Here is a 10,373-nt window from a genome sequence, read left to right as displayed (position 1 = left end):
CTGCTTAAGGGAGTTCCTAACACCTCCCCTGACTGAATTTCAGTGCCTACACTCTCTACCTGTCCTATGGTAGGGGATTTATGAACAAAATCCTGAATCCTGAAGTCACCAACCCAGTGGTTTTCATTTAGGGGGTCTCCTTGTCCAAGTCCAGCACCCAGAGTCAGTACCAAGAGAGAAGCAAGGTGGAAAAAGTAGAGCCATGTGAAGGAGGCAGAGGTTACTTCTCCCCGAGGTAGCTGGCTAAACACACACACGGACTGCAGCCCATGGGCCACTCCCCACTGCTGCCTCTTGTTCTGAACCATCTTTTATTGGGGCCAGAGACACGCCCATTCATTTACCAATTGTCTGTGGCCGGTTTTGCCCTACGACCACAGAGTAGTTGGGACAGAGACTGGATGGCCCGCAAAGAGAACAAATTATTTACTACCTGGCCCTTTACAGAAAAAGTTTGCTGACCCCTGCCCTAAATTAGTGTTTCTCGGTCAAAATGTGGCAGGCCATTTTAACCCTTGCTTGTTCCCCATCCCTCCATCTGTCCTCAGAGAACTCTTCCACTCACTCCCCCCATCCCACCCCCACCCTCCACCCACAGCCACCGCGTGGCTCGCTAACGGATTCATCCATCACCTGGGGGCTCCCGACGGAAGGTTCAGCGCCTTTGTTGGCATCTGAGCAATGAGAAGGGTGGTTTCTATTCCTCTGCGAGGTGCTGTGTCTGTGAGTGTGAAAAGCACTCAGTCATGTCCGATTCTGAGACCCCATGGACTGCCGCCCAACAGACTCCTCTGTCCATGGAATTCTCCAGGCGAGAATACTGGGGTGGGTAGCCCTTCCCTTCCCCAAGGAATCTTTCCGACCCAAGGATCGAACCTGGGTTTCCTGCATTGCAGGCAGATTCCATGCCGTGAGAGCCACCAGGGAAGACTCCGAAAGGTGCTGCCCATCTGTAAATCCAGCCTCCTGGGTGGTGGGTGAAGGGGAGGGGGAAAGCCGTGAACAAGCAGGGGCGCAGTTCCCTCAGCCATAAAGTCACTCAGTTTATACAAAGAAGAGAGAGAACTTGACTTACTGCTCAAGGGGGAAAAAAAAAATACAGCAGAATCTGGGGCTGGGAGGGAAAGAAGGGGCTCTCTGGCCGATCTGTTGGCCTTGCCTGGACTCCATCCCCCTGCCGAGATAATGCTTCACTGCCGGAGAGGAGCAGGCGGCTCCCCCACTGCAGGGGCTCATGACCTGGCTGGGTGTTCGGCTTTGCTCACACCCTTTCTTTCTTCTCAAGTTAGCTGAGCACACAAATCACCTCACACTTATTTGCAAAGTCCATATGTTGCGACAGAGGCGAGACAGTCAGACTGAGCATAGAGAAAGGGATGAAGAGAAGGAAGCGATGGCGGGGCAGGGATGTCTGGCCAGACGCAGACGGAGTCTTCCTCAAATCAGGCCACAGTTTATAGAAGGAGTTAAAATTAAACCAAGGACTCACTTCCAAGCTCTCTGACACTGGACATGGCTCCCTCCGCCACTCCTGGAATGCAGTGCAGTGAACAGCACAGAACACGTGACATCACATCCAGAGAAGCGTGAATCACGGAATCACATTGAGGGAGAAGCAATGAATTCCAGACGCTGCAGACCTAGGCTGGAGGTGCATGCATACTCACTCTCTCTCTCTCTTTTTTCTAAACATCTTTTTAAAAAAACAATTTCATTTATTTATTGAGCTTCCCAGGTGGCTCAGTGGTAAAGAATCTGCCTGCCAGTGCAGGAGGTACAAGAGATTGTGGGTGTCAGGAAGATCCCCTGGAGAAGGAAATGGCAACCTACTCCAGTGTTCTCGCCTGAAGAAGCCCATGGACAGAGGGGCCTGGCGGGACCCAGGCTCCTCTGGGTCCTCCCCACGTGTCCATGGGGTCACAAAGAGTCAGACATGTCTGAGTACATACTCACACACTCATTTATTATTTATTTTTGGCTGTGCTGGGTCTTTCTTGCTGTGCGGGCTTTTCTCTAGTTGCAGAGAGTGGAGGCTCGTCTCTTGTTGCGGTGAGCAGGCTTCTCATTGAGGGGGCTTCTCTTGTTTCGGAGCACAGGCTCTAGGGTGTGTGGGCTTCTGCAGTTGTGCATGTGGGTTCAGTAGTTGTGGCTCATGGGCTCTAGAACGTAGGCTCAACAGCTGTGGTGCATGGGCTTAGTCACCCCATGGCATGTGGGATCTTCCCGGATCAGGGATCCAACACGTCTGTCCTGCATTGGCAGGGGGATTCTTTACCACTGAGCCACCGGGGAAGCCCTCTCTCTGACTCTTGCCTCTAAGTTCTCCCAATGGTTTTGCCTGTCTTGCCATATTTTTATCCAGGGGCAACCACATTCCCCGAGAGCTACCACACGTGGGTTTGGCCAGCAAAATAAGGCTCCAAGCCTTTCCTCCACCCTCCAGCACACTGTTACCCTGTAACACTGTCTCAGTGACTCTTCAGTGTGACCTCGAAGGAACCGCCAGTTTACAGAAGGGAAAAGGAGAATTTCAGAGACTCTCTTAAGGTCCCAGAGCAAGCAAACTGCTGAGAGATGCTGCATGACTGGGTTTCTGGGAGCTTCCCGCTACATCACGGCTACCTGCTGACCTCTGCGTTCCGTGCACCTCCCCATGTTTGGGACATGAAACGGCAACTAGAATGGCCGTTCCCTGAGGGCCAGGACTCTGTCAATCATGCTCCTCCGTGCTTCCCTGGACACCAGCACACTCCCTCTGCCTCAGTACATCCATGTTCCAAGGTCTTACATCTGCCTGCTTGTTATCTACTTGACTTGTTTCCTTAGTCGTCCTTAAAGGACTGAATTGTGGTTTTTCTTTAACATGGGTTCAAGCCAGTAACCTCATCCTCTGCCTCCTCGGGATTCAAGTGAAAATAAAATCCTGAGGTTAAGTGGAACCCACCCAACCCACCAAGCATTGATCCCTCTATAGCATCCCTGCTGTCAAAAATGTCTCCTTTCCTGCCTGGGCACTGCTGCCTTCATTGTTGACGTGCTACCTCACTCAGCATCTCCATCTGGTAGTCAGATTCCCTCCTCCCTGCTTGAATTCTGTATCTACGTGTTTAAATAAGCCAGAAAACACTCACTGCGCCAGCTCCAAATTAGTTCTTCCTTTCATGCCTTTTCTGCTTCCTGGCTCCATGCCAGACTCTCCCTCCATTAGAATTAGGAAGTGGAGCTCAGAGTCATATGTCTTCACCTAGTTAGCACCTCTCTTCTGGGATGGTCTCTCTTAGGGTGGCTCCCGCACATGCCAGGCTCTGCTCCTAGTAATTCCCAAGTTGTCAGTGTCAGGCGCGGGGGCCGGGCAGTGTGAGTCTGAGCTCTGACTTCCAGCACGTGGGAGGTGGGTTGCGGGGGAGGGTGCATTGTGTTGTCACATGAGATGTTCTGTCTCAGTGATGGAAGGAAACAGTTTCTTGGCCATGCGTCCAGGATGTGCTTTAAGGAAGCCAAGAAGGATTGCTCATATCTCGAGAAGAGCTATATTTGAAACCTTTATACCGATAACAAAAGCTTGCCACTCCATCTTGTCCATCTCTCTAGCTGTTGTTTTAATTTTAATTTTTTTTATCCTGAGCTTCATCGAGGTACCTAGAATTCAATCACCCCAAGTCAGGGTTCCATAGAAGTCGTGAACCCATCTTAGGAAGTCGCCTCAGCTTCATTCTTTCCCTCCATCCCCCATACCATCCTGCGTGGCTCTTACCACTCTGGGTGGGATCACTGACTCCCCTGTTTCTCCCTCCTTCCCTGCCTCCTGTGTTCACACGGAGCTGGGCTTGTAATAGAAGGTCAGCAAAAGTCAGTTGAGTGGATAAACAAATGAATGAAATTTTCATGACATCCAGATTTTTTCCTCAGACTTCGAAAAAGGATCACAGAAGCAGAAATGACCCAGGGAAATCACCTACATGACTGTCAGATTATTTTTTAGATGTTAAAATACATTGCTTTTGCAGTCTTCCTGTTTCAGCTTCCTATTACTTCATATCTACCGCCTCCCATCATTTCGTTGAGTCTGCGGTTCATGGGAGTCAGTGGGAAGTTCTCCAGTGCTGAGTGCAGTAGCTGAGGTTACTCACGAGGTTGCGTTCCCCTGGGAGTGGGGCTGGGACATCCTAGGTGTCTTCTGACCTCTTTCTCCATGGGGTCACCCATCACTCAGTGATTGTGTCTGTCAGCCTGGCAGGTGGATCCAAGAGGAACCTTTCCAGAGAAGAAGCCCCAGTGTACAAGTACTGATCAAGTCTCGGCGTCATCATATGTGTCACTGTTCCGTTGGCCAAAGCAATTCACATGGCCAAGTCCAGAGTCAATGCGGAAGGGCCCACACAAGGGCCTGTCACAGTCTAACACCACACCTCCCATCATTCCTAAATATGTTTTTATCTCATACTCTGGTGGTTCGAATGTGCTGTGTAGACGAGTTAACCTTGAATTGATCAACAACATGTATTGAGTACTGACTAGAGGCCAAATGCCCTGGAAACCGAAAGTGGAAGCATTAGTTGCTAGTCATGTCTTTCTTTGGGACCCCATTGACTGTAGCCCACCAGGCTCCTCTGTCCATGGGATTCCCCAGGCAAAAATACTGGAGTGAGCTGCCATTCCATTCTCCAGGGGATCTTCCCAACCCAAGGATGGAACTTGGGGTCTCCTGCATTGCAGGCAGACTCTTTACTATCTGAGCTACCATGGAAGCAAGTGCCCTGTAGTGACAGGAAATAAGATTCTGACCTCAAGGACTATGTATTTTATTTGGGAACCTACAAAGATACATCTTTGAAAGGATTTTATTCCCATTGTTGTTATTTATGCACATCATAAATATATTATTCACTAGAGCCACTGAAGTAAGCACAGTGAAAAATTTATTTATCAGAGTTACTATGTGATCTGGATTGACACCTTTGTTTCCGTGTGAGAAGTCTGTTGTCTGTTGATGCCAATTCTAAGTAAGAGGACTCCAATAATTCTCCTAGAGAAAAAATGCCCCATGAATAAAACATAATTGTAGCTCTTTGTCATGATTATCACAGTCTATAGAGTTTTTTTGTTTAGCGTTTAGCTTACTTGCTCTTAACCACTTACCTAAGTGATCATCCAAAGCTGTCCTGAGGGAGGTGAGTGAAAGACGACATCAGTGAAGGCAGTGTTTTACACAGTTTGGTCCTTAACCAGCAGTAGTTTGGAAGTGGTTAGAAATGAAGATTCTCAGGCCCCACTCAGATCTACTGAACTGGAAATTCTGGAGGTGGAGTTTAGAAATCTGTGTTTTAACATCCCTCAGTAATTGTGATGGACACTAAGGTCTAAGAATTACTGCCTTAAGGACCACAGTGTTCAGTTCAGTCGCTCAGTTGGGCTGTGGTTTTTAATGTAGCTATACATCGAGGGACTTCCCAGGTAGCATAGTTGCAAAGAATTCGCCTTCCAATGCAGGAGATGAAAGAGATGAAGGTTCAATCCCTAGGTTGGGAAGATCCCCTGGAGAAGGAAATGGTAACCCACTCCAGTATTCTTGGCTGGACAATCCCATGGACAGAGGAGCCTGGTGGGCTACAGTCCATGGCCTATAAAATCCACCCTTTGTGTCCAAAGAGTCAGACACAACTGAGTGACTGAGCACACACATATTCGTGCTATATATATTGAATGCATTTCCCCAAAGTTCATAGGTTGAAATCTAATCCCCAGCATTATGGTCTTTGGAGTTGGGGGCCTCTGGGAGATGATTAGATTAGGAGGGTGGAACTCTCCTAATTCCATTAGTGCCCTTATAAAAGAGACCTCAGAGAGCTCCCTTGTCCCTCCCACCATGTGAGGTTACAATGATAAGACGGCCATCCATGGACCAAGAAGCAGGTTTTCACCAGATACCAAATCCACCAGTGCCTTGGACATCCTGGCTTCTAGAGCTGTGAGAAGTCTATGGTACTCTGTTTTAGCAGCCCAAACAAACTAGGACAGGTGACTTAGCTGGGGCAGATAATTCTAATTATAGGATGACTGCTCACTTGCTTTGCCCTCTGGTCATTGTTGCAGCATCTACCCTAATGAGCAATGAGGGATGAAATGCAATGCTTTCCATAAAATTATCCAATTTTTCAGAGGTAAGAAAATCCTCCAGAGAATTTCTATGGTGTAGGTTTAGCATGTTATTTGTACTAATTTAGATATACCAATCAGAAACTTTTTATTCCTCGTCTATAGAAATTTCATACAGATGTTCAGATTTTCAAGTTGAAGTAACTGCTAGAGGAACTCTTTGGTGGAGTGTCTACTTACACTCTATTTTTTTTTTTTCCCCTTACTACAACCCAGGCAACACTTGTAGATGAGAAATCTGAAAATCAGGTCAGAAAGAAAGTAATCATACTTCCTTGAAAAAAGTTTATTCTCAGACCCAAGATGAATATTATAAAGAATTTCATCACTCCAGAATTGTCAAGCCATCTGGCAAAAGAGCTGACTGATACAATTTCTATTTCATTGACCAGATCTTCATTTCCACTTCCTTTTTTCCTTATAATTGCAAATATTTTCCAGTTAAATCTTTGGAGTTGGCAGTGGTGGTGTGGGTGGTTCATCACTAAAACACTGTTGATTTTTTTCCTTTTAAAACTAAGTGGAGGAATATAGAATTATGAATTAAAAGGCTTACACATTCATATTTTTGATCCAACAATAGCATATCTAGGGATTTACACAAATGAAATAAATTAAGAATGTGTGCAAAAAATAGCCATAAAGTATCCATTTCATCATCATTTATAATAAGAAAAAAACTGAGAACAACCTAAATATTCCACTATAGAGGATTGTTTAAAAAAGTATTAATATAATTAAGGATACACAAAGCTAGAAACTATAGCCATTAAAATGGTAATTGATATGAATTATAGAGGAATATTAACTGACATGGAAATATATTTAGGATATATCATTAATAGGAAGAAGCAGATTTTAAAATAGTGTGTACATCTACTTTGCACCCATTAGGATGGCTATTATAAATTATATATATATGGCAGGAAGTAAGTATTGATGAGAATGTGGAAAAGCTGGAACCCTAATGTATCACTAATGGGAATACACAATGATAGAAAATGCTGTAGAAAATACTTTGACAGTTCCTCAAAAAGCTGAAGAGAATTATTATGTGATCCAGCAATTCCACACCTAGATATTCAATTCTGAAGAATTGAAAACAGGATTCAAATTGATACTGTATACCAATGTTCATAGCAACATTATTCACAATAGCCCAAAGGTGGAAACAACCCATGTGTCCATCACCAGACAAACACAATGTGGTATATTATTCAGCCATAGAAAAAAATGGAGTTCTGATACATGCTACAGCATGGGTGAACCTCAAAAACGTTATGCGAGATGAAATAAGTCAGACACACAATGACAAGAAGTATTCTATGTTTCCACTTATATGATGAATAAGCAAATTTACAGAAACAGAAAGTAGAACAGTGGTTATCTGGGCTGGGAGGAGGAGGAGGCTGGGAGAAGGAGTTATTGATTAATGGGTAGAGAGCTTATGTTTGGGATGATGAAGAAGTTCAGAAATTAAATAGCGGGGATAGTCACACAACATCACGAATATTCTTAATATCATTGAATTGTAATCTTAAAAATGGTTAAAATGATCAATTTATGTTATGTATACTATAAAGACAGGGAAGCCTGGTGTGCTGCAGTCCATGGGGTCGCAAAGAGTCAGACACAACTGAGCGACTGAACAATAACAATACTATAAGAAAAAAGGAAAAAAGGAGATGCTAGAGTGGGTGAAATGGGTGAAGGGGTTAAAAAGTACAAATTTAGTTATAAAAGGAATATTTCATGGGGATATAATGTACAGCATAGTGACTATAGTTAATAATACTGTATTGCATATTTGAAAGTAGCTAGGAGTGTAGATAATTCTCATCATAAGGGAAAAAATTTGTAATTAAGAGTGGTGACAGATGCTAACTGGACTTATTGTGGAGATTATTTTACAGTATATACTAGTATAAAATCATTACATTGTACACAGTAAACTAATTTAATGTTACATCTATAATACCTCAAGAAAAGAAAAAGAAAAAAAAAGTTAAAAAAGAAAAAAAGAAAAGATTGTATGTACAATACAATATTTTCTACAAATATGTGGTACACATATATATTTTTGGATTTAAGATGTCATCATTGGTAGGAAACCACTTTAACTTAATAACAGCCTTTTAGGGAAAAAGGTAACACTGCCATAGTATATGTACCCATAGATTCAATCTGATTTCAGAAATACCAAACTTTGAAAAACTTGGGCCTCAGAAATTAGGAAATGAATACATAAGCATGGAAAACAGTCTAGAAGATACTCACAGTATTTTCGGTGATGGAATTATTTTGGTGACAGTATTCTTCATTATTCTATTTTTTTTATGTATGTATTTAAAATTTTTTCTGTATACAGTACTATTTTTGTAATAGCAATTTTTTAAACTAATTAAAAAATGCTTTTTCTAGAATGATTTTTTTTTTTCTTTTGGAATCCAGGAATTTACCATCTAGCCTACAACACACACTCCCATTCTGAAAATAATGAGAGAATGAAAATCAATGTGAAAAGACTTTTCTCCTTTCCATCAGGGTATGGGACCTTGCCTTCACTAGCTCTTTTTTTGCTTCATCCAACCTCCTGGTGCCTGGCATCCACATCAATATTTACACACTTCATCATTCCTCGGGTTATTTATTTTCCTTGGTCCATCTTGCACAGTGACTAAGTTTTGCAGCACGGAAGTTGACAGGATTCGTCGCTGATATCAATCTTTATTAAGTTTACCGGTGAGAGCTCAGAAAATGGTGGTTCTGAAGAAGGCACAGAGTGGGAGCAGGAGGAATATTGGGCAATGAGAAAATCTGTGCTGCTCCTTTTTGAAAACAGTGCTTGTCACCCTTGCTCAGATCTTTGATTTACCTAGGTTTACATTCTCTGTGACGCTTTTTGTTTTTTTACACAAATGAACAAAATTTCCCACTCTGCTCACCAGCCGCTGTCACCATGAGATGAAGATGGGATGATCCTCATGGTCCCTCACCATCCCTGGGGCCTGAATCCCAGGGACTGACCTCTGATGTACAGCCAGCGGCTCATAGAGAGCTGGGGCCCTGTTGGGAAAGCTTCATGCTATGGGTGTCTTGAAACTGAAGACACAAAGATGGCAGCAGGAAGTTGACTGTGTCTTGTCCTATGTGTGTGTGAAGAGCAAGGGCTCCAGGAAGAGGCCAGCTCCCCGGCTCCCCTGCTTGCTAACCACGTGTTCTTTGACAGAACTTCCCTCTGCCTCTGTTTCCACACCAGCAACATGGGAAATAGCTCCTACCTGTTTTGTCGGTCTGGGTTCCTATAACAAAACACCATAGGATGGGTGACTTAAACAACAGACACTTATTTCTCACAGTTCTGGAAGCTGGAAGTCTAAGATCAGGGGGTCAACATGGTTAGGTTCTGGGGACGCCTTCTTGCTGGCTTGTAGACAATTGCCTTCTAGCTGTGTCTTCACGTGGTAGGGAGAAGAGAAACAGAAGAAGAGAAACAGAAGAAGAGAAACAGAAGAAGAAGAAGCAAGAAGCTCTCTTAAATCTCTTCTTATAAGGGCACTAATTCTATCATGAGGGCTCCATCCTTATAACTTAATTACTTCCAAAGACCTCACCCCCTCACATTATCTCATTAGGAGTCAGGGTTTCAAAATACAAGTTTTGGTGGGAACACAAATATTCAATCCATAACACTGCCTCATGTGGTTATTATGTAATTAGGTAAGTTAATGCATTTTAATACAGCTGCTATGTAGTCAAGTAAGTTAATACATTTAAAGTACACAGAATAGAACAAGTACTTCCCTGGTGGCTCAGTGGTAAAGCATCTGCCTGCAATGCAGGAGACACAGGAGACATGGGTTCGAGCCCTGGGTTGGGAAGATCCCCAGAGGAGGAAACAGCAACCCACTCCAATATTCTTGCCTGGAAAATCCGATGGACAGAGGAGCCTGGCAGGCTATATAGTCCATGGAATCACAAAAGAGTTGGAAACAACTGAGCACATACACATACAAGAAAAAAAAGAAAAAAAGAAAAAAAGAGATGAATAGAACCTAGAGTATAGGCACACACTCCAAAACTCCAAAGACCAGTTTTGTTATGGCCTCACCACATGGCATGTGGGATCTTCTCCAACCAGGGATCAAACTTGTGCCTGCTGCACTGGGAGTTCAGAGTTTTAACCACTGGACCACCCGGGAAGTTCAAATATTAGA

The 10,373-nt window shown here is 43.9% G+C and overlaps 1 long non-coding RNA gene across 1 annotated transcript; it reads right to left on the bottom strand.

Annotated features, from left to right (window-relative positions):
• Positions 1 to 630: 630 nt before the first annotated feature.
• LOC133059197 (uncharacterized) lies at positions 631 to 3,348 on the bottom strand. Its single transcript, XR_009693491.1, has 3 exons — positions 3,132 to 3,348; positions 1,954 to 2,250; positions 631 to 721 (listed from the first exon to the last, which is right to left on the bottom strand). It is a non-coding gene; the product is annotated as an uncharacterized LOC133059197 (long non-coding RNA).
• Positions 3,349 to 10,373: the final 7,025 nt, after the last annotated feature.

Source organism: Dama dama, chromosome 7 (genome assembly GCF_033118175.1).
Source record: "Dama dama isolate Ldn47 chromosome 7, ASM3311817v1, whole genome shotgun sequence".
In the NCBI taxonomy this organism is placed as follows: domain Eukaryota; kingdom Metazoa; phylum Chordata; class Mammalia; order Artiodactyla; family Cervidae; genus Dama; species Dama dama.
The sequence above is the reverse complement of the archived record's forward strand: the minus strand, read 5'-3'. Positions and strand labels throughout refer to the sequence as shown.